Here is a 25,556-nt window from a genome sequence, read left to right on the forward strand (position 1 = left end):
CCACGCTGTGTGGGAATGAGCATTGAGTAAAGATAGGACCAAGACCGTTTTTTTTTTTACCACTAATAATATTACAGTTATAATAGAATAAATATCTAGTTCAAGTTGCTGTACTCTTTTTCTTTCTCCTCCAAGATTTTTGTCTTTTTGCTTACAAAATAGTATATAGTCAGCTCTCTCTGCTCTCCTATACCAAATCCCTTTCTCATTTTCTTGAGTTCCAAATCCATAGCATTTATTTATGCATTCAGGAGTTCATAATTCACAATCCCATATTAAAAAGAAGTTTGTTCCAGCTTTATAGAAAGGAGAGGAAGCTCCCTTCTGTTCTCCTCTCCTCACCTTCTCTGGCCTTATATTCATCACCTCCAAGAGGTGCCAGCAGTCATGGTCAAGCTCTTCTTTCCTACATGACTTTCTTAGCTTGGCTTCTTGGTCACCACAGTCTTCTACTTCATTAGAGTTGTGCCTCTTTCTCCAGTAAAAATGAGATATTTTGAGAAAGCCATTTGTGGAAGAGGTTATTTTGATATTCTTTTTTAAAAAATTGTAAAATTTTTTTTTTATATTGCCACCCAAGGGTCATGATTTAGCACCTCGTTCAGCCTTGTTTCTCATTCAGCTGCCAGCACAAGGTTAAGGGAAGCTCCAAGAGCACAGTGAGGGGGAATTGAGCAGTGGTATACTCCCCAAAGAGACTGAGCAGCCATGGTACTTTGTGATTCTCCTTTCTACGTTGCCATGCCAGAGAAGTTTTCAAAATATCTTGCTTCACTTTTTATGTTTAGGCATTTTCTTTTTAAAAATACTTTAATACTGTATTATAGTTTCACACCAAAATGTAGTTCATAGCTATAGTGACATCCAGCACTGGATGAGTTCATGAGCTATAGTAACGTCCAACACTGGATGAGTTTTCCTCCTGCTCCCTCCCTTTCCTACCACACATTGCGACTGGCATTGTTGTTATCACATATGGACATAATGTAGGTGAAAACTTTTTCTTCGTTTATTCTTCCTTTCCCCTCTGTCACCAAAATCACTTACCTTGCTCCACTGGAGTTTATCCTCCACTGTCTAAACTCCCTCTTATATCCAGATTACTCTCTGGCTTCCACATATGAGAGAATATATATGACTTTCACTTTCTGTGACTGGCTAATATCACTTAAAACCATGTTCACCAAGTCCGTCCATTTTCCTGAAAATGACGTCATTTTCTTCTTCATTACTACTGAGTGTAATGCCATTGTGTGTTTATCCATAATTTTGTGATCCATTCATCTGCTTATGGACACCTGGGTGGGTTTCATAATTTGGCTACTATGAATTGTGCTGCTATAAACATGGAGATGTACGTGTCACTGTAATATTATGATTTCAGTTCCTTTTGAAAGATACTCACCAGTGTTATGGTTGTATTGTGTGGTGGATCCGTTACCAGTCTTCTGAAAAATCTCTACACTGATCTTCATAGCAGCTACCCTACCAACAGTTGCAATCCCACCAACACTATATAAGAGTTCCTATTGCCCCATATCCTTGCTAGCATTTATTGTTGGTTAATTTCTTGATGATTATAGCTAGGTTTTCTTAGCAATCAGGACTATGGTATATCCTCAAATCCCCAATTCCATTATTTTAAAATTTGTTAACACACGTTATTATTATTACTGCTCTTCTTCATGCGACTCATTTCCAACTGCTACTGATGTAGATTTTAGGCCACATAAAATAATTGAATATGGACTACCTCTCCACTTTTATGAGTCTCTTTAAAGTCTGTTTTATGGCATAAAATAATCTGCTGATCTGTTGTCATTGTCATCTCTTTTTCTTAGTAGTTTTATGGCCTTAGATTTGCAATCGCTTGAATCATCTGGAAATGGAGGTCAGTAAATACATCCTGACTTAGCTAATCAAAATATTTTAAATAAAAAAACTTGTGTAAATAGAAAGATACAATGCAAACAAAACATGTTATTAAGTATTTATTTATAACTCATCAGCTGTGGCATAATTATATAGAATTTTCTAGAAATAGATATACTGATGTTTTCCGGAGGACAAGTGATCATTCTCAGGAGTCTGAAAAGACACTATAAGGTATCCAGGAACATTTGGATCCTACTTTCTTCAGTTACTCACCTAGAGAGATTTGGGGGAAAGATATTTTAAGTGAAGGAAGGATGCAAAGCAGGAGATGTGACTTTATTGTTCTCTGGGGCTATAGCTCAAAATTCTTCAGTAACTGGGTTATGATAGAACTCTCATGTGCTGAATTTCAGGAAGCAAATTCTTTTCCCTAGAATAGAAAACTATCTTTCAGATATAGTTGTGGCCAACTGTACTGACCAGAAGATTCAATGGATGAAATTTGCTGTGATCCACTCTGACCATTGCTTTAGCAAAACTGGTAACACAAACACAATCTACATAATCATCACCCAAATAATTATGGTCAAGTGTGTTTTGAAAGCTGAAGAACCGGTGTTTGAAATGTAACGGAGATATAACTACTGCAACATAGGAATGAAAAAAAATTGAGTACTTTTTTTGTTACTGTCTTAATGTTTCTCTTAAACTTTCTTTTTATAATTCTAAGACTGACCTAGTCTATGTCTTTGAATGTAGAATTATCAGGATGGGCAGAGAGAATTTTTAATATGGAAATCAGTGCCAATTTCCTCAGCTGTGTGCTGTAATCCACTGCCTTTCATTTCATCTGAGCAGGTGTTTTCGTGGCCTCGTTTGGGGAAGTCATAAGACCCAGTGAAGAGACAAGCTGATAAAAGAGTTTGGCCTCTTTTATCAACACATAACCATTAGCAAGAAATGGTGAACCAGAAGACATTAACACTAAGTGATTCTTAACTATAAATTTCCTGACAGGTTTAAACATTTATTCTTAAATGTATTCCAGGATTTAAAATGTGCCTTCAGAATTACAATAAAATCTGTTTTATTTTTCCTTTGCGGTTTAATATCAATTTAATTCTCCTCATCTACAGTGTAATTTGTATGCCTTAAAAAAGAGTGTTTGGAAGGAAAGTAAACCACAGAGAAGGGTAATCTTGTTAGGCAATGAGAAGCAAAGATAAAAAATGGATGGGTCATCTTTACGTGGAAAAGCTTCACTGTAAGATGCTCAAAAGAATTTTCTTTTATACATAAATAGGTCATATTCATGGAATTTGCAACATCAACACAAGCACTTCAAACTTATTGTATATATTGTCTTCTTTAAATTTACATTTAGAATCAGATCCTCATCCCCAATCCTTGGGCATCCAAAGGTATACAGAATAGCCACACCGACTACCAACATCTGGAAACTGGCATGTGGTCAGAGCATGTGTTTATGGAGGCAGGAGGGATTTGTGATCAATATATCTTTTTTTTGTCTGGTGTGAGGATTGAACTCAGGGGCATTCGACCTCTGAGTTACACCCCCTGCCATATTTCTTATTCTTTATTTTGAAACAGTTTCTCACTAAGTTAGAGAGGGCCTCATTAAGTAGCTGAGGCTGTCCACAAACCGCGATGCTCCTGTCTCAGCCTTCCAAATGCTGGGATTACAAGCATGAACCACCACATCTGGTTTAACACTTTAAACATTTTTAAATGTGCCCAGAGATGTGAAATTTTGTAGTGTCTATTCCTTTACAATAAAATTCAAATAAAAATATAATCACTGACCTTTTACAGAATATGAAATACCATTGGCAGAGGTAGCAGCAGTAATGTGGTCTCTTGTCACTTGTGACTTCATACCCCACAATGGCTGTTCATAGAAAGCAGACTTGGATTTAAATAGATGATATTGTGGATTATTGGGGATTTGGGCTGGGTGCATGATAAATATGTAATAACTGGGTGAGAGGTTTTATTGGAAAGACATGGGGGGAAATGGACTTGTGATGTGAGATGCTAATTGAAAGGATGTATTTCACCTGGAGACAAATAGTAATGGCTGTTGGGAACAGGGAAATATATGACCAATGGAAAACAATTATTATCTTCAAAGACTGCAGTCAGAGCCATGAATTTTCTAGTGGTGGGTAATAAACGAATGTGTATAGTTTGCTTAAGCGGATAATCTATCCCTGACCTGGAAAAACCCATGATGTAGAATTGAAGCTTTGAGGTAAAATCAATTGATTATAAACCTCTGACATTAAGTAAGTTTGCTTTAGATTTGAGAAATTATTTTCAGAATGTGAGAAGTCGAAAAGTCATGGGAGAAGGTTAATCAATCTTTTGGAGTAAAAGTCAAAAGCTTTGGGCAGTATGATCACTCAGGATATCTATATTAACTATAAGACAGATTAAAACTCCTTTTCACTGGAAAAGCCTGATCTAGTAACTTTGCTAGTTACCTTGTGTTTGATAATGCAAGCTTTATAACATTAGGAGGGGGGATAAATAAAGACAATTAAAAATATTAAAAATTCTAGCAATTAAGTACCAGCCCATGAGAAAGAGATTTCTGGGAGATGGAAGTTCCAGCAGGGGAAACAAGCAGTTCAAACTCCCACAAGGAAAGAGGTGGCACATCCCCCCTTCTGCACTGCCTTAAACCCTACAAAAAGCTATTCTCCACCATCATTAGAGCACTTATGTGTACATTTCGGCGGCAGCCCCAGCACCTGGGAACAAATGGCTGAATGTTATTTCACTCCTCTGAATAGAGCCTGGCAATTTAAACAGCAGGGGTGCAAGTGTTTTATCAACAGCATGCTGTCATCTATGCTGAAAACCAAAAGGGAAAGGAAAAAGTAAATCCTCAACGACAAAACCCCTCCAGGAATAGAGTAGGAAGGCTTAGTGAACTGTACACTTAGAACAGAAAAGGTGCCACAGCAGGGATCAAGATGGCAGTCATTCAGAATGGTGGTGAAATTGTCTTTTTCCTGGTCTAAGCCTCCATCTGCCCTGTACTTTATTCTTCCTCCTGTGAAGGATCTCAGAACACAGGCTTTAGAAAGTAACCATTTCACTTCACTTGCCTAGTTTATAAATTGTGATGACTGAGGGTCATCATCCGAGAGAATTTTAATGATTAACTTCCGAGCATTACCAAGATGAGAACCTTGGTAAATTATCACAAGATCAACTGACTGACTCTCAGTATAAACTCTGCTGTCTCTGCTGAGTTTAGTAGGGTTCTTGCCTAAGGTGCCATATTCCAGAGAAAACTGGAGTTTCACACAGACACCTCAAACATTATGAAAAGATGGAACGAATAATAAAATATGCAGAATCAATCTAAAAAATCAGTGTAATGCCCAGGTTATTGCTCAGTACATCTAAACCTCAGGAACTGTAACAATTATAATTACCTCTACACTCTTTCAGCGGACTTAATAATGCTTTGGTGAAGCATAATCTGAACATTCATTCTAAGTTAATACTTCTATTTCATCATATATGTAGATGTATTATTTTATAATTATTATTCCCTTCCATAAATGCAAGAATTCAAGATACTGTGGGTTCTAGACAAAATCTACTCACTTTTAGAAATAATTGTTGACCTGAAAGCCAAAATATTGGTACAAAACATATTAAGAAGGTAAAAGACATATTAAACAATGAAAGCATTGTCACTAGGCAGCACAAAGTCAAGATCTAGACAGATGATGGTTAGCTCAATAAATGTCACACATTAATAATTAGGAAAAGAGTTGAGATGAAGTAAAATGAGAAACGGATCTTAAGAGATTCATTAATGTTTGGGTGGACAATGATGAAAGAAAGCATTTTAGTATGTTTCTAATTAAAATGAACCTGGTTTGTATGGGAACATAAGGCAACAAAACTGATTACAAATAGAAGAGTATATAAATATGTACTTATAATTAAAGTTTAAAAACAAAACTTCATGTAGATTGTAAAGTAATTTGATTTTTAGCTTAAGATATACATTTTAATATCATTATCTTATATCCCACTTTGATATAAAATAATATCACTTATATATATGTTTTATATAAAAGTGATATATATATATACCATTTAGATATAAATCTAAAATGATTTGAGATAGCTTACCAAAATGTAGCTAATCAAGAAAAGTAAAACCTAATTTATACCTCATAGGAAAATTGTTAAAAATAGAAAAAATTTAAAATAATTAAGATGTAGCTAGGAAAACAGTTAATATTTTAAAATGATGCTATAACTTGCTAGACATTTGTTAAAAATGATAAACAAAATTAAGTAATTTTGAAATTGGTAGTCCATAGAAAAGGGGAAAAATAGGTAACAGATATTATCAGACACAAACAAACTAAATTCTCAGGAAATTCAAAACTGATGCTAAGACCAGAGACCTTAAAAAATGTTTGTAAATAATACGATAAATAGCATCCTCAACAATACATCAAAAAAGTTGACAGAACAATTTCTTAATGCATCTCTAACATAGAGCATTGACAGCACTCAAAACAATAATGAAGTGGTCTTTGAGGACTAATGCTGTTCCGATATATTTTGCAATGGCTATCTCACTTAATTCAAGAGTTAAGGTTAGAAGTTTTGAACTCTGTCCTATATAGACTGTTAGAAGGCATTACAGACTTTTGAACATGACACTTAAATGACAGACATCTGACAGAAGGATTTCTTTAGAACTTTTCTTTGTAGCCAAAATACTAAAGCTTTGGAATGATTCCTTTTGTCGGCCTGTGGATGTTGTGGATATCGCCCTTACAGTTTCTCCATTGGCCTTAGCTCTATAAAAGACATAGCTCATTCTCAAAAAGAGTGCACTTTCCTCCCTAATTTCCAACTAAATCTTGAAGCCACATGATTTTAAAGGTAAATAGACGGTCTCAGAAACCATCTATCAGAACTTAGAAACCTTTAACCTAGATAAACAGACACCTGGTAAGGAAGATTACTGTTTGGTTCTAAATTTAGATAGTATTTATTTCATAACCTATGTATAACTGAAACTCCTGCCCGGTGAAAAATGCAGTAATTTCTGAGGAAGGTGCCATTGTAATAGTAAGGAAGGAAATCACTTGTGAATTAATAATCTTGTTTGGCAGGAGTTTCATGACACCTGCCAACACTATACACAAAGGAAGCTTTTCTCTGTCCTTCATTTTCATGACTAGTGAATTAACTCATATATTTTACAAAAGAAGTGCCCCATACTATAATCACTTCCATCTTTTGACATCTGCTTTCTGCATATCTTTGTCAGGCTCAGATATGCCACTTGTCAGTTATAAGTGAATCAGGGAATATAAAAATGTAAAAATGCTATTTTACATTAGGAAAATGTAAAAGGCCTCAGCAGAAACTGACAAAGGTCACCAAATATAAATCTGAATCTTTACCCTAAAATTGACAACTTAAAGTTAAATTTTTTTCACCTCAACCTTGTTGGACAGCCTTGACATGAATACATAATCTAACTTAGCAGAATTGTGATATATATTTTGTTAATATTGTGTGAGTGTTTGAGAGGTATAAAGCATTAACTATTTTACAGTGATACTTTTAGACTTTGTTTGTGTGTGTTATTTGATATTTAAGGGCCTTTATATTTTTATATAATTTAGAAGAATATTTAATTCCTTTCACTATATCAAATATTTCTCAATAGATATTGAGTGTGGTTATCATCATCAAAAGCCATAGAAAATTGAAACAAACTGATCTAGTAAAATAAACAACCATTATTTAAAAGGTATATCATGTTATTTAGGGTAAAATTACAAAAAGTTCCAAGTGGGACATCGTACTATAATTCAGATATCCAAATTTATTTTATACCTAGCAGCAATACCTTTGCCACTATATAGTCTTGATACAATAGAATCTCTTTAAAATAGTTTACAAAAAGTCATGTAAAACTATGATTATGAAAGTGGACTATGGAGAGTGTTATTATGTAATCTATCAAATTGGTATAGATGGCTTACTATTTTTAGCTACAACTCTCTTGAACTTACTTAGGTTAATTTCCACCCTTGCTATAAACTTTTGTAGTTTTGATAGTGAGATAAGAGAAACTGTAAGCATTCAAGCATGTGACTCAAAAGTATTTTTCTTTCTTTAATTTTCTCTTTTCCATAAATACAATTATAAGCAATCTTTTTTTCTTCAGAGTGTGTGTGTGTGTATGTGTATGCAAATGTGGGGGCACATAATAAATGCATGTATGTGATAAGCTGTAGTGTGGCAGTGGATTTTTGTTAAATTAATAAAAAATTTAATTTACTTTTCCCATTACCATTAAAAGTATCACAAAAATGCTTATTTAGTATTAGCTCAGTACGTCCTAAATACCTGAAAAAAAAAAAACAGAAAGGAAGAAATAAAATCAAAGGGCTTTTTACTAATGAGAAAATGTTACAAAGTAACTAAATAAAAAGAATTTATTATTAACTCAATATAATTCCACACAAATGGGATATTATATAACTATTAAATTTCTATAATATAAAGTTGTTTATAAGGCATGATAGAAAAAAGAACCTATGAATACAGCACTATTTTATTTTCTTTATAAACACACACATGCACATAGCATACACAAACAATATAAAAAACTAGACAAATTATTATTATCATTGTATTTGGTTAGAGAAAGAGTTGGTTTTCTATCAGACTTATTTCTTTTTACATTCTCCAGTTATTTTTCAATCAACATAAATTGATCATCAATGAACAAATTTAAGGTAGTATATTAAATAAACCACAAAAGAATAGTTATTTATATAATTAACAAGTAGAGTTCATTTCTGTTAAGCCCTTCTATTCCTGTACCTGATAAAATTAAATAAATCCATGTAATAATCTGATGAAAATGAAAATAAATAAATAAAACTTACTGCTCTATGTAAAGTAACTTAATGTGCTTTATCCTATTTCTCATACTACCTGCATAATTTTTTTTAAATGAGCCAGGTGTGGTGTTGCACAGCAATAATCTAATAATCTTAGTACTTGGGAGACTGAGGCTAGAGGATCAAAGCCTCAGCAACTAAGCAAGATCCTTAGCAACCTTGCAAGATCCTGTTTTAAAATAAAAATGGCTGGGAATGTATCTCATACCTCAAAGGAAAATGCCCCTGGATTCAATCTCCAGTACTCTCCACCCTTAAAAATACAGAATACTTAGAGGAGCTATTGTAGAATACCAAAAAGCAAATTACAGTAAACAAATTAGGCAAGATGAGAATTTGAATAATCACTAGACTTGATTATTATTCCTCCACCGTAGGACTTCTGAGTGGTACAGAGCTCAGAAGTGGGTGGCAAGGAGGATGAAATTGAAGCTCTGGGTTTTGGGATGACCATATGAAAAGGGGAATCAAGAGGCACCGAAGAGATTATGAATAAAGCAAAGGACTAAAAAAAAAAATTATTATCCAGGTGTGGTGGTGAACAGCTGTAATTACATTACTTGGGTGACTGAGACAGAAGACTTGCAGGTTCAAAGCCAACCTCTGCAACTTAGTGAAGCTCTCCGTAACCTAGCAAACTCCTGCTTCCAAATTAAAAAAAAAAAATAGAGTGAGAAGTGTAGCTCAGAGGTAGAATGTCCCTTGGTATAATCTCCAGCACCATAAAAAAAAAGAATAGAAGAGAAAAACATGAATTCCTAAAACTTATAAACTATTTATGAATTCCTGGACTCACCACCAAGAACTTATACATGTGTACATTATATCTTAATAATAACTCATAGATGTTGGCATATAAACCATTAACTAGTTAAGTGCTACACATCAGGGAAAGGTACAATACAAGTTCTTGAAAACTGAGCTAGAACCATGGCTCTAAAAGTTATGTTGGTACTTGCAGCATATACCTAATCAGGTTGACTACCTGCAGAAACAAAACCACAGCATTTTCCTAACAAGTGAAAGGTAAGCCAGAAGGTTCATAGCATAATGTTCAAAAAGTTCAAGATACAGTCCAAAATTATTCTCCTTGTAGAACCTGGGAACATTACAACTTGCTGCAGGAGAATGAAGAATATGCTCCAGATGGTAACAAGTCCTGGTAAAGAGGAGCTCTTCCACAAATTCTCAGTCAAGGCCTTACTAGAAATAACTAGAAAGACATAAATTCCCAATAATAACAACAGAGAAGTGTGATAGAGACAGATAGAAATGTTACAACTGAAATATACAAAAACCTAAATAAAAATTGACTGGAGGAGCCAATCACAAAATGAAGCCAACAGAGAAAAAAAACAGTACACTTGAAGATTGATCAGTATAAATCCAGTCTGAACATGAGAGTTAAAAACAGATTAAAATTAAAATAAAACCTTAAGGACTTGTGGAACAATAACAAAATCTAACATTCATGCCTTTCAAGTCCTAGAGGAAGAAAAGAGTGAACTAAAATTATATTTGTAGAAATCAGGACTAAAAATTCCTAGATGGCAGGAAACAGCACTACAAATATAAGTTCAACAAATACCAAACATGAAAAACTTAAAGAAATCTAGACCGAGATACCACATAATCATCCCTCTGAAAGTTAAACATACATTCACAATTTTTAAAGAGAGTAGGCATAAAACATTATTAGTATGGAAATGATGGTAAATAACATTAAATTTTCTCATAACAAACCATAGAATCCAGAAGAAATTGGCACATTTTTTATCATTGAAAGAAAACAAATGCCAAAATGCCAATTGATAATCTATATCCAGTAAAAAACAATCCTAGAAATGAAGGGGAAAGTAAAGCAATTCTCAAAAAATGGAAAAATAAAAATTCCTGTATGGAGACCTCCTGTATAAAAACTGGGATAGGGAGAGCTCTCCATAAAAGAAAAGTGATATTGGAAAGAAAACACTGCCACTCGGAATTTCCCACAAAAAAAATTAAAATACTTAGGAATAAACTTAACCAAGGAGATAAAAGACCTCTACAAAGAAAATTATAAAACACTGAAAAAAGAAATTGAAGATCTTAGAAGATGGAAAGATCTTTCATGTTCATGAATAGGCAGAATAAATATCATCAAATGGCCATACTTCCAAAAGTGATCTACAGATTCAAAGCAATACTCATTAAATTACCAAGATCATTACTCCAGACACAGAAAAATCAGTCCTTAAATTCATTTGGAACAACAAAAAACCCAGAAGAGCCAAAGTAGATCTCAGCAACAAAAACCATGCAGGAAGAATCACAATACCTGGCTTTAAACTATACTACAAAGACACTGTAACAAAAACAGCATGGTACTGGCACAAAAACAGATACATAGACCAATGGAGCAGAATAGAAGACTCAGAAACAAATCCACACACAGTCAATTTATTATTGACAAAGGGGCCAAAAACATACACTGGAAGAAATATAGTTTGTTCAACAAATGGTGTTGGCAAAAGTGGTTAAACATATGCAGAAAAATGGAAATAAATGCACCTTTCTCACCCTGCACAATAGTCAGTTCAAGATAGATCAAAGACCTGGAAATTTAGACCAGAGACCTTGAGGCTTCTTGCAGAGGGCATAGGTCCAACACTGCAACACATAGGCACAGATAAAAAAAAAAAAAACTTTCTCAACAAGACCCAAAAGGCGAATCAATACGTGGGATTGCATGAAACTAAAGAGCATCTGTTCAGCAAAGGAAACTGTCAGAATGGGAGAAGATTTTTGCCACCTACTCCTCAGATAGGGGACTCATATATGGAATATACAGAGAGCTCAAGAAACTCAACAATAAAAAAATCCAATCAAAAAATGGGCAAGTGAACTAAATAAACACTTCATGAAAGGAGAAATTCAAATGGTCAATAAATGCATGAAAAAATGCTCAACATCATTGGCAATCAGAGATGCAAATCAAAACTACCCTGAGATTTCACATAACTCCAACTAGAATGGCAAGCTTTCAAAACACAAACAACAATAAATGCTGGCGAGGATGTGGAGAAATGGAAACTCTAAAACATTGTTTGTGGGATTGCAAATTAGTGCAACCACTTTGGAAAACACTATGGAGGATCCACAGAAGAATGGGAACAAATTTACCATTTGACCCAGAAATACCACTGCTGGGTATCTACCCAAAAGAAAGGAAACCAAACTAACCAAACTAATGCATGTGTATCTATGTTCATAGTTGCACAATTCCCCATAGCCAAACCATGGAACCAGCCAAGATGTCCATCAACAGATGAATGGATTACAAAACTGTGGGATATGTACACAATGGAATTTTACTCAGCCATAAAAAAAAAACACAATTACATCATTTTCAGTGAAATGGATGGAACTGGAGAACATTATGCTAAGCAAGATTAGTCAGTCACAAAAAATAAGAAATCAAATCTTTTCCCTAATATGTGAAAGCTAAAAAGAAATGGGTCATGGGAGGAACTCTAGGTGAAAAAGGAGATCCTATAGAGGAGCAAATAAGGCAACATAACTGAGGAGGTGGGAGGAGGGAAGAAGGAAACTCTCTGAAGCACATGATGTACTTAAACATATCAATGTCAACCACTAAGCCAAGCATGGGAAGAAGGGATGGGGAGAGAATGGGGTAGGGATTGGGTAGGGGCTAACTGAGCGATGTGTGCATGTTTGTCTACACAAGTTTCTTTTTTATCCCATTATGGTGTATGAATACAATGTGCCAATAAAAAATTTTAAAGAAAGAAATCCACAGCATTTAAAGTGAAAAAACAGTAACTGAAAGGATTAACATCTAAGGTAAGTATAGTGGGCTATTCTTTTCTTCAGTTTTAAAAAATATTTTTGACAATTGAAGCACAAATAATTACAGTTTGCTCATGGGGTTTCTAACATAAGTAAATGTCATTTTTAAAGATAACTGTAACAAAAGAGGTGTTGGTAAAATAACCTGTATATTATATGGATTCTATATTCCACCTAAAGGGGTAAAACATTGTAATTAGACTATAAAAAAAGTTAAGTCTGTGTATTAAAGTCACTAAAATATACATTTAAAAAGAAGGAATATATAGAGAGATTTAAAATTGAATAATAGGATATGAAGAATATTTGAATATCACAAAATAACAAAGGGAGAGGAATTAACACAGATATATACAGAAACATGCAGTCCACATTATATTTAACAATGAAAAACATGCTTTCCCACTAAGATTGGGGGGAAAAGTGAGGTGGTCTTTTATCCTCATTGCTGTAAGTTAGAAATGGAAATTCTACCAAGTATAATAAAATGAGAAACAAGAGATAAAGGTTCCCAGATTATAAGGGAAAGCATCAATAAAATGATTAACTATATAGAAAATCCTCCCCCAAATCTAAAAGTTAATAAAAAATTTTCTGCCAGCAAGAGTACGGGAATGTAACTATGTCCCAGAATACACTGTAAGGCCAACAAACAAAAATCAATTTTATTTCTACATACTAGCAATGTATGATTAAAATTGATTGTTTTAAATGATGCCATTGAACATGAAAAAAATGATGGATGAACTTAATAAAAAGTAAAAAAAAATGGCATTGAGATCCTGTTTCCAAATATAAAAGAGGGCTAGGGTTTGTAAAGCTCAGAGAGAGAATGCCCTGGGTTTAATCCTTAGTATAACCTGGGGGGAAAAAAAGGTAAGTGAATTGTAAACATAATAACAGAAATATTTTCATCTAAAAGACGTTGAAAAACATCAAAAGATTCTCTATAATCTGTTGAACAATAGCAATTTTTCACTCTCTATCTGTATCTGTCTATATAAATAGTATTTTCATAAAATTGGGATTCCAGAAAGAAAAAAGAAAAATGTGGAAGAAAAAAATTATTTTAGAAAATTATGATCAAATATTTTTTAATTTAGTGAGAAAAATGCAACTTTTAAGTTCAAGAAGATCAGTGAATATCTACCCAGGGAAAATACAAAGAAATACATGTAAAATATTAACTTCTAACTGCTGAAAATTAAAGAAAAATGAATATACTGAAATTATCTAAAAAATATATCTACCTTATACAATATCAAGGCATCATTCCTGAAAAAACTTATTTAACAAACAAAAGTTTAGATATAATACTCATAATTGGGAAAAATTAGGTAGAAATAAAATCATGATAATAGTCCTAGTGTGTTTTCATGTGTAATTGAGGAGATAATTAATTTGATGTTTTATTTCCTGAGAGTTTTGGCAATGACTTCAAAGTTGAAGATAAAATTGTACCACCATATTGTAAAAATGGGTTTTATAATTTTTAACAGCTCTTCTAGTAATAAGAAGTGGCTAACCTGGCTCTTGGAGTGTTACCTCCATTTTTCTACCCACAGAAATATGGGATCTGTTTGAAATATTGTCACAGGGATGAGAAGATCAACCTAATCAGACATTTCTGAGAATTTCTTGGCTTTTTTTTAAAGGGACAATTCCTGAGAATTTTTACTTACAAATTTCAATTTGGAACTCTTTGCTCATTCTAAAGTAAACATAACTAGTAATAATACAAATTGTCCCCTAATTTCATTATACAAAAAAAATTGATAAATATCTCCTTAGATATGATTTGGTTCAAAAAGAAAATTTAATGGCAATTATTAGCTGTATGAAAAGTAGAGACATCATTCTAAAATTGTAATGTATGTGTATCTATGTTCATAGCTGCACAATTCACCATTGTCAAACTATGGAACCAGCCAAGATGTCCATCAGCAGATGATTGGATTACAAAACTACGGAATATGTACACAATAGAATTTTACTCAGCCAAAAAAAAAAAAAAAAAAAAAACACAATTACATCATTTGCAGAGAAATAGATGGGACCTAGAGGACATAATGCTAAGTGAGATTAGTCACAAAATCTAAGAAATCAGATACTCTCCCTAATATGTGAAAGCTAGGGAGAAAATGGGTCATAGAAACTCTAGATGAAGAAGGAGAGATTCTATAGATGAGCAAATAAGGTAACTTAACTGAGTGGATGGGAGGGGGAAAGAGGGAAATTCTCTAATCCACATAATGTACTCTAACAAACATATCAATGTCATTCACTAAGCCAAACATGAGAAGGAGGAAGGGGGAAAGAATGGGGTGGGAACTGAGTAAGGGCTAATTGGGTGATATGTGCGTGCATGTCTCCACCATCTTGCATTCCATTAAGGTGTATCAATACAATGCACCAATAAAAACTTAAAAAATAAAAACGTAAACAAAATAAAATTTCTGGGATATAGTAAGTGGTGTTCCTGAAGAACAATTAATAATTTTAATTATGTTTATTATTTAATAACAAAGGACATAAAAATTCATCTTTAAATATTAAAATAAGTCGGACGCGGTGGTACACGCTTGTAATCCCCGTGCTTGGGAGGCGGAGACAGGAGGATCGCGCTGGTTCGGAGCTAGCCTCGCTGGCTTGAGACCCTGTTTCCAAATAAAAAATATAAAATGGGTCTGGGAGTGTAGCCCGGAGATAGAAGGGCTTCCCGGAACCCCAGTACCGCAATACATACATACATACATACATACATACATACATACATACATATTAAAATAAGAACATTAAAGTAATGCAAGAAATTAAGAAAAATTAGCAAAGCTAAATTAATCATATAAAAGCTATGCTTATATTTATTATCTCTTCTCATCATATTTATATAAGAAGTAAAAAATGAGAGGATTAAGAATTAAAAAAAGTAAAAAATGAGAGGATTAAGAATAAGAAAAAATCAGGCGTGTTGGTACACGCTTGTAATCCCAGCATTTGGGGGACTGAGACAGGAGGATCACAATTCACAGACAGTCTCGGCTACTTAGTGAGGAGGTTCTTTGTAACTCAGAGAGACCCTGTTTCAAAAAATAAAGAACAAAAATATAAGGCTAGGGGTGTAGCTCGGAGGTAGAATGTCCCTGATTTCTACTCCCAGTACAAAAAAAAAAAAAAAAATAAGAAGAAAAAAGCTATAACCAATGACAAAGAAAATAAGAAAGCAATTATGGTAGAATCCTGCATATAATTCCATGGCAAAGACCTAATAGCCTAGAAAAAATGTGTCCTATGAAGTTCCTAATTACCAAAATTTTCTCAAGGAGAAATGAAAACAACTACCATAGAAAAAATTATAAAGCTAATTACAGAAAAAATGTTGAAAGACAACCAATGGGAACTGAACTAAATTGAATCACATTAAGTACATTTTAAAACATTGAATTCAAAGCTTCTTTGAATACTTAGAAAAAAAAAGAGGGAACAAATATTTCCAATTAGTTTTAATAGCCAGTACAACTTTAGTTTTAAACGTTTGTCAGACAGGAAAAATAGAAAACTTAGGTGAACATAACCACAAATATAGATACATCAATTTTAAATCTAATGACAGCAAATGATCAAATCAATAGAACATTATGACCATAAGAATTAACTCAGGAATGTAAGGTGTACCAAGTTGAATAATGCCTCTCCTACCCCTTATATACCATGCCCTAGTTTCCAGAACATGTGAGTGATATCTTAGTGAGAAGGGTCTTTGCCAACAAAATTAGAGATAGCCAAATGAGATCATCTGGGATTATCTATGAGGATCCTAAGTCCAATGACAAGTGTTCTTATAAGCAAAGCAAAAATGACAACAGACACAAAAGAGAAGGTCATATGAGGCTAAAGACGGGGATTAGAATGACAAAGCAACAGGAATGATCACAGATACTAGAAACTGGAAGAAGGATTCTTCCCAAGATCCCCCAGAAAGAAGATAGCCCATTATTTCAGACTCTGGTCTCCAGAATGGTAAGGGGATAAATTTCTGTTGCTTTAAGTCACACAGCACTTGACTTCAGGAACTACTATAAAAGGATATTATAATATTTAAAAATAAGCCAACACTTTTTCTTCCAAAAGTGACAAAGCAATATTATTCCACAAAAATATTAAATGTAATTTTGCTAAAAATATGTGTGCCTAGATGTAATACCTGTTAATGATGTTGATGTGAGAAGGGACAAGTTAGAAGTATCTCTGAAAGCAATTGCTCTCTAACTGGTAATCCTTACAAGAAGAAATAGACTCAATTAAATATCCTGTCACATATGCCAAAGACCAAATCATGTGATGAACTTACTGATGGCATTTGCTCATGAAAGTAGAGAGCTTATCTATTGAATCTATTCATCAGGCTTTACTGGCTCTGCCTCTATTGCTTTTTATAAGCAGATAGGATTTGTGATTATATGGTAAACATAACTCTGGAAAACTGAAGCTAGCCAATTTATCTGAGAATCAATAAAGCATAAAGTAGAAATGCTCTTTAACTCAAAATTTCCCCCATTTTGTTCTAATCAGATGTTGCTTAGGAAAAAAACACATCAATTATTCTATTACTAAGACATTTTCTAATACAAAGAGAGAGCTATGTCTGATTTTTTGTTGTTGTTGTTTGCCTCCAAAAAAAAAAAATCTTCAATTTGTTCTTACTTTCAGATAAATGTTTGGGTCATCAGTAAATTTGATACTGATGAGATTTATGATTCATATGAACCTATTCAACAGTTTAACTCCTTGTGTGATCACACAATTCAATATTTACTGGAAGAGTTTAATAAATCCATTAATCCAATGAAACAACAGTAGGAAATAAATTTTGAGAAAAAATAAATCAAAAGCCTAAGAATAAAAACATTATTTAAATTAATATAAGAGGTTCCTATGAGAAAATACAAACATCCAAAAATAAATATTTTTATTCTCTAAAATATGCATATAAAATTAAAAACATTTTGTGATACCAAATGGAAAGTAAATTCCAAAGTCAAGGTCAGAAATATACAAAAGAAATAATAGTAAATAGAATTTACTCTACTCTACCAGATACCAAAACATAATTCAAATACTATCTTACTCAAAATAATGTCATATTTTATAGAAAAATGTAAGTCAATAGAAGATGAAATTTAGAAACAGATATATACATATATACACATACATACATATACTTAATATATGCCAAGTTGTTGGTTAATTAAAAGGGAAAATGATTAATAAATATTACTGACAAAACTCACTATACATTTAGGGGAAAATTAATAGGGGAATAAAATTTCATACATAAAAGTTGATATCTTAAAGAGGAATCTTGGAACTCTATTTCAAAAAATGGAGGCAAACTTTGAACCCATTATTAGAAACTATTAAAAGTATTAGTATAATTCAATAACAAAATTTGAAAATGTTTTTTTCTTTGAAGGCACTGTGGATTGGACCAAGGGCCTCACACATGCCAGGCAAGTTCTCTACCACTGATCTCTGCAATTTTGTGTCAGGTTCTGTTACTGTGTTGTGCGGAAGCTCATGGCTTCCTTGTTATTCTTCCTTCTCATGATTTCAGAAGTTTGTATCTGTTGCTTTTGATAGATTTCTCTCGGCCTCTAGATGTCAGCTGGTATATTCAATGGCAAGTTGTGTTGTACTCAACAGTGAAAGTTGAGTGAAGAGGGAAGTAAAGTTGTCAATGCAAGAATAGGGTAAAGCCACAGATAGGATCAAATAGAATAGAAAAGAATAGAGAAAAAAGAAAAAGGGATGGAGAGGAGAGTAGAAGAGAAGAAGCTTGGGAGAGGGGTTGGGAATAGAACAAACAAGCAAGCATACATACTCACACACAAAACAATAATAACAACAACAACAAATTAATGCAACCCTACAAATACATGAATATTCAGGAGACCGGGCCTCTGCAGTCTCTCTCTGTGCAGACACCAAGTGCCACTGGCACTTTTCCTACTACAAGCCTGGTGGTTGGGTCAAAATAAGTTAATAGAATACCTAGTAGTCAAAAATAACATAAAATTAGCAGCTAATTTTAGAAGTAAAAATATTAAGTTTAGCATTTATCAGTTAAGGATAAGTTTAAAGTTTATTAATGTGTGATGGAGAAATCGGATAGGCAGAGCCTTCCCTTTTTTGTATTTTCTGATCAAGGATCATAAAAATTCAAGAAAAAAATGTATATTTAATATTTTAAAATATGAAATATAAAAGTAAAATGTTCTGTGCCCCTTAAAGATCTCTTAAAATCTTTGTGTTCCTTTTAATGGAAAAGCCCCTTGTTTTCTGTACTTTTGGCTTAGCTTTAGGTTTGAACATGCTTTGCAGAGCTCCATTGTTAGGTTAATAATTAGAATAAAATTGATCTTTGTGGCTAGGTAACCAGAATGATTTGTATGACATTAATTTGGATAATTTTGAGTATTGGGATATCAGCTCATCAAGGCAGGTTGAATTGTTCCAGATAAAGCACAAAATGTACCTAGGTGTACTGAAAACATGTTTTGCTAATAGTTGTTTATATCAAGGTGTATTGAGGATTATATTCTGTTAAAAGTTGTTAATATTAAATATTTCCGTGTAAAAGCATATAAAAATAAAGCATCAACTCTGTACGGCAGAGTCACACCTCCAAAAAAGCTATCTCTCATTCCCTCAAGTCGCCGACTCTTCACCACCTTCGAGAAACCCTGAAATGGCCTGAGATGGTCTTCAGCATTCTTTCATTACCCATTTCATACACCCTTTGTCCTTAGTAACTACCCTAGCTTGTTAAGTGAGGTTTCTTGCCTGTGGAGTGACTAAATCTTCACTCATGAAGGAACTATGTCCCTCCATTAGTGGTCCCATGTATATTAGCGGTCATAATTTTTCACTTACTTTAGCCAAAGAATATGAATATACTGAGAAAAGCCCTAGTAGAATTCCTGCATTTTGATATCAGATATATTTTTTTCCTCCCTGTGTTAGTTGTTAAAATTATCATTTGCTCTCTTACCTCATAACTTAACACAATAAGCTTTTCTCATCTCATATAGTTTCTAAATGTTGGGATCTGAGAGATGCTTACTTGGGTAATTTTCTGTCTTAGGAGGTCCTGTGGTTCTAGTCAAGATACTTGAGGCTGCAGTTATCTGAAGCTTCCTTCAATGAGCCTGCAAAAGAACCAAGGTTGGCATGCAAAGTGGTGGAAGTTACAGTTTTGGGGAAACCTATTCATGGAAATAACATCGAACACTTTTGCTTACTTCTACTCATTATAAATAACACACAAGTTCCAACCTGCACCCAAAAAAATAGAATTAGACAAGGGTGTGCATACAAGGAAGTGAAGATCATTGCGTATGATCTTATAGGCTGACCACCACATCATAGCACAGAATTGGGCTGTATGAAAAATGTAACCGAAAATATGCTGTTTTCCTACCAAGAAGGTGCCTATTTACATTATTTTATTTGATAGTATAACATTGGATTTAAAATCTTTCATATAATAAACACCATTTTATTTACCTAATACCAGTACTTCACTTAAGATTCTGAAATTCATGTATTTATTTTAAAACATAATTTTTTCTATTATTCATAGAAAAAGTAGATTACCTTTGCCTAAAATACTGTGTACCCCTGATTAAAACCAGGAGGGGTGTGTGTGTGTGTGTGTTTGTGTGTGTGTGTGTGTGTGTGTGTGCATTATTTGAGAAAAAATCTTCTGACACTATTCTTTAAAAAAGTGATAAATTGGCAAATGGGTGTAAGCAATTAGCCTAACCTCTTGATTAAAGAAGTGAGGAAGCTCAGCTCTAGAGAGTTTCAAAATTATTTTATTGCTGAGCTGTACTTTTTTAGAGCTTTCACATAAGACTTTCAAACTTCTGACCATCTTTGTGGTGTCAGGTTAGAAAAGGACATGCTGGTGCAGGGGGTAGGTGTGCACATCCCTTCTCACCTCTGCTCTTAGTGACATTCTGTCTAACTTAAAGTCAGCCATATTGAGATATTCATACCATGGACATCAACCAACTTTATAATTAGCTTTCTGTTCCTCCCAGTGAGCCAATTTTTAATATTCACCAGCACAACATGAGGCTCTGATTAGAATCCTGGCTTTCTGATAGCCTATACTTCTCTGTCCATTACACTGGTTACCTGCATTTATCATTAAAACCAAATTGTGTAGTAATTATCTTCTATATAGTTTCATTCTTCTCAACTTGATCTGAACTTTGTACACAATGTTTCTTCAGAAGTTGCATTTAGTCAAATGCACTGCTAATGAAATTCAAGCTTACATTTCTATAGTAATTACTGTGGCCTGATAGTCTGAAAAAACTACCCATTCTCTATTTCAAAATGTTTACCACCAGAAAGCAATTACCTTTATTTAATGTCTTTCTACTGTGGTTATAATTTTAATACTGCAACAGTATTAGCCATACTGGTGACTTTTCATATGATCTATACAATAATTAAATTTAAAAGCCTATTTCTTCTTATTATGCATATTAGAGCAAACTTTCTTAATTATGCAAACTTTATCTCTTGTGAAGTCAACAAACACATACAATACAAAACATAAAGAAACTCAGAAGTTAATTTAAAAATATTTTATTTCAGAAGTACTCATATTATTTGTTTTATATTACCCTAATTTTCATACTCTTATTTCTTGATCTTTATTATTACTTGTAATTACCATAATATTATATGGTCTTTTCTAATTAGTAGTAGTGACAAAACAAATCTGTCATTCTAGAATTTGTAAAAATTGCTATCCACAAAGTATCAACTCTTTGAAATGCAAGAATTCCAACAAAATTTGTTTATGCATAAACTATGATTTTGGTGGATATTTGATAAAAAGTTATTTTTTTTAAATGTATGATATTATAAAATGTAATGTAATGTAAGTTTTACTGAGCATCAGTATCTTTTCTTACACCCAATACAACTTCCTTATTAAATGAAGTCATGATAAGCTGGAGTGTTTTCATCAAAATATACCCATAATCTTACTTTCTCCTCACTTTCAAAACATCAGATATGAGCCAGTCATCATTTCTTACTTAAATCATGACTGTAGGTTTCTAAACAAATTTTCCTGTTTGTATTCTTGCCATCTCACAACCAATTTCCCACACAAGTAGCAAAGAGTCATCATTTAGAAGGTGTAAGAGATCTGTTGAGTGCTGCGGTGACATCCCATCTCACACAGAGCAACAGCCTACATTCATAAAATGACTTGCAAACCCCACCTGACCTGCCCTTCCTCTCGAAGCCCATCTCCTCTTCACTCCCTTGTTCCAGCCATACTCCCTTTCGTGATTTATTTTTAAATACTGCAGTTAGATAACTATTTCTCTCTGCCTAGAATTTTTTTTTTCCCCTGATACTTGCATCACAGACAAGTAGTAACATATCAACAAAGGCCATTTGGACACAATGAAATAGTGTATGTAGGAAAAGAAGGATAAATAATGATTTTGTTCATTTTACAGACAAATTCACAGGGCTATCATCAATGATGCATTTACCTCTAATATTGTTGAAGACTTTTTAGTCTGTTTTGGTTTTGCTGTTATTTTAAGTATAATGATGTACTCAGAGATTTATATATTCAATTGATTTTAATGAACTTCTGTCATTTGTTGGAGGTAGGAAAAAGGGAGCCATTGCAGGCAAGACTACCACCAACTTCTACTGTTTTTGTTTTGTTTCTACTACTTGTCTGTGACCCTCAGTACCAAATTTTAATTCTGAAAATTTTCTAAACCATAAAGTATTACAATAGTAAAACTTAAGCCACATCACAGTGTCTATTTTCAACAGCTGTTACGATTTTGCTACATTTATTTTCTCCATAGTTAGATAGAAGGAGAGAGAGAGAGAGAGAGAGAGAGAGAGAGAGAGAGAGAGAGAGAGAGAAAGAAGAGGAGAGGAGAGGAGAGGAGAGAAGAAGAGAAGAGAAGAGAAGAGAAGAGAAGAGAAGAGAAGAGAAGAGAAGAGAAGAGAAGGAGGGAAGGGAAGAGATAACCTTCTCAGTTACTAACCATACTATCACTGCAGAGGAAAGAGGGGGATATTTATTTTTTTAAATCCAAAGAAAATATGGGAAGATGTTAATATCAACTAAATCTGAGTAGTGATATATGTCTGTTATAGCATTCTTATATGTTTCAACAAATATGAAGGTAACAGGGTCAATACTAAGAATCTAAGAAATTAGGAAGGCATTATAATTCTATAAACATTGGAAACCAATATTAGAAACTTGATGGACCAACACATCATTGAGATGGGTTAGATCTAAACTTGACATTCCACTAGGACTGTTTTCCGCTAACTGCATGCAAACAAGTATTAACCATAGTGTTTTCAAGGCTATACTCTAGAAACAGAGAATGAACCAAAAATAAGTGAAGAATTAGCAAGACTAGAAGAGTTTTGAGCAAACTTAAGCCATGTTTGATCAAAAATATAAGCCCCAATTTTATCTGAATAACAAAAGAAACATTCTTTGAAGGAAGAAAAGAATACTCAATGCCTCTATAACTTTTCATACATAGGGATTGACACTTAATATAAATTACCAAGGGTATCATAAGCCAGAACCCCATGATAGAAGCCCAAGAGATAAAAATGAACTACACATAGTACAGGAATTTGTGTTATTGCATAAGAACTTAAGAATAACTACGATGAAGATCTATAAAAAGAAATTGAAAATGGAGGAAGAAGATGACAAAATAAATATATTCACAAGAATGTAGATCTTATTAAAAAAAATAGTCAAGCCAGGCGTAGTGGTGCATGCTTGTAATCCCAGCATTTATTTGGGAGGCTGGGACAGGAGGTGCTACAGCATCTCATGCAGACCTTGAGAAAGCTCGGTCAGGGGACTCGCAAGGGCGTAAATCTCCCATGAAGTATGTCTAGCATTTCCATCTTCAAAAAATTATTTTAGGATTATTTGGATTAATATGTATAATTGGAATTTTATGTATAAGCATTATAACTAAAATTGATGGGCATCGGCTTGTGAGAGACTCAGGCAGCAAATTTTTTTTTCCCCAAGGATAAAGTTTGGGCCAAAGATTAAGTTCAAACTGACCTTAGTTTGGGCCAATATATAAGATTAAGCTCAAGCTGACCTGGTGATGAGACAAAGCATACTTTCTATGATTATTTAAATGTCTGGCACCCTGCCCTGAAGTCTGTTAAAGACTTTTTCTCTCCTTGAAGTTCCTGTTTGCATGACTATAAAGATTGTAACAAATCCTGAAAGGAAAGAAGTAAGAGAGATGCTGGAGAAGCTTCCATCAGAATAAAGTTCGAGAAGCTGCCATCTGGTCTCCTGTGTCAGTGTCTTCTCTCACGACCTCGATTCTCCTCTCACCAGCACACAAACCTCGACTCTTGCTAGGGCTGGACCCCGGCAAGGAGGATCACGGTTTCTGGCCAGCCTCAGCTATGTAGGCCCTTTGCAACTCAGTGAGACCCTGTTTCAGAATAAAGAATAAAAATAGGGCTGGGGGTGTAACTGGAAGGTAGAATGCCCCTGGGTTCCATCCGCAGGACTAAAAAAAAAAGTCAAATGTAAATGCTACAGATGAAGAGTAACTAAAATTTAAAACTTTTTATAAGATTAAAATAAAAGCAGGCAAGGAGAAAATAAGATTAATGTACTAGCATGCTGAACAGAAATTATGTAATAAAAATAAAAAGAAAGAAGGGTAAATATGGAAAAGAGCCTAGAAATATATAGAGGAGTATAATGATCTCCTTGAAGTTTGAGGAAGAGAAAAGACACACATTTGGGCATAACCAATATTTAAGTAATGTCAATAACTGATAATTTTTTAAATCAAATAAGGACATTAATCCAGAAACGGAAATGTAACCCCAACCAGGATAAATACAGAGGAAACCACATTTGGAATTGCTATGGTTTGTACATATAATGTCCCTTGGAAAAGCTCATATTGGCAGTTCAAAAGTGCTCAGAGGTGAAATAATTGAATCATAAGGTTTCTAATCTCATCAGTGGATAAATTCACTGATGAATTAATAATTTGAATTAAGTGATAATTTAGGCAGTATTATGACTAGAGGATATAGGTCAATGAGGGTGTGGCCTTGAGGACTATATATTTGTCCCTTTTGCCACTCTCTTTCTCTCTCTCCTTCTTCTTCTTCTTCTTCTTCTTCTTCTTCTTCTTCTTCTTCTTCTTCTTCTTCTTCTTCTTCTTCTTCTTCTTCTTCTCCTCCTTCTTCTTCTTCTCTCTATTTCCCTCTCTCAGTTTCTTTCCTTTTCACCTTCATGCTCTGAGCTTTGCAGACACAACCCAACCTAATATGAACTGAAACCTCCAAAACTGTGAGCAAATAAATCTTCCTTCCTCTAAGTTGTAGTCATTGGCTATTTTTTGTGTTGGCAGTGAGAATGCTGATGGAAACAAAGATCATTGGAGAATGAGGAGACAGAAAACAAACAAACAAACAAAAAAAAACCCAAAAAATTTCAAATAGAAAAACAGGCAAAGGCAGCATTTAAATGTGGTTCATAGAGAAGAATGCTGAAGAGTAAAAAGATGCACAAGAAAGAGGTCCAGAGGCCTAAAGATAGGTGCTCTTAATAAAATATCGATCAGAACATGTATGTAAACTCTGACACCAAGGACACACATACATACACAAGAAAGGGGTTAATTAGAACATTTCTGGGACTCACACAACACTGGATATATTTTGTGTTACCACCATCCAAGGTGATAAGAATTTCTAATGAAA

The sequence above is a fragment of the Muscardinus avellanarius genome, assembly GCF_963383645.1.
Source record: "Muscardinus avellanarius genome assembly, chromosome: 9".
Lineage (NCBI taxonomy): Eukaryota > Metazoa > Chordata > Mammalia > Rodentia > Gliridae > Muscardinus > Muscardinus avellanarius.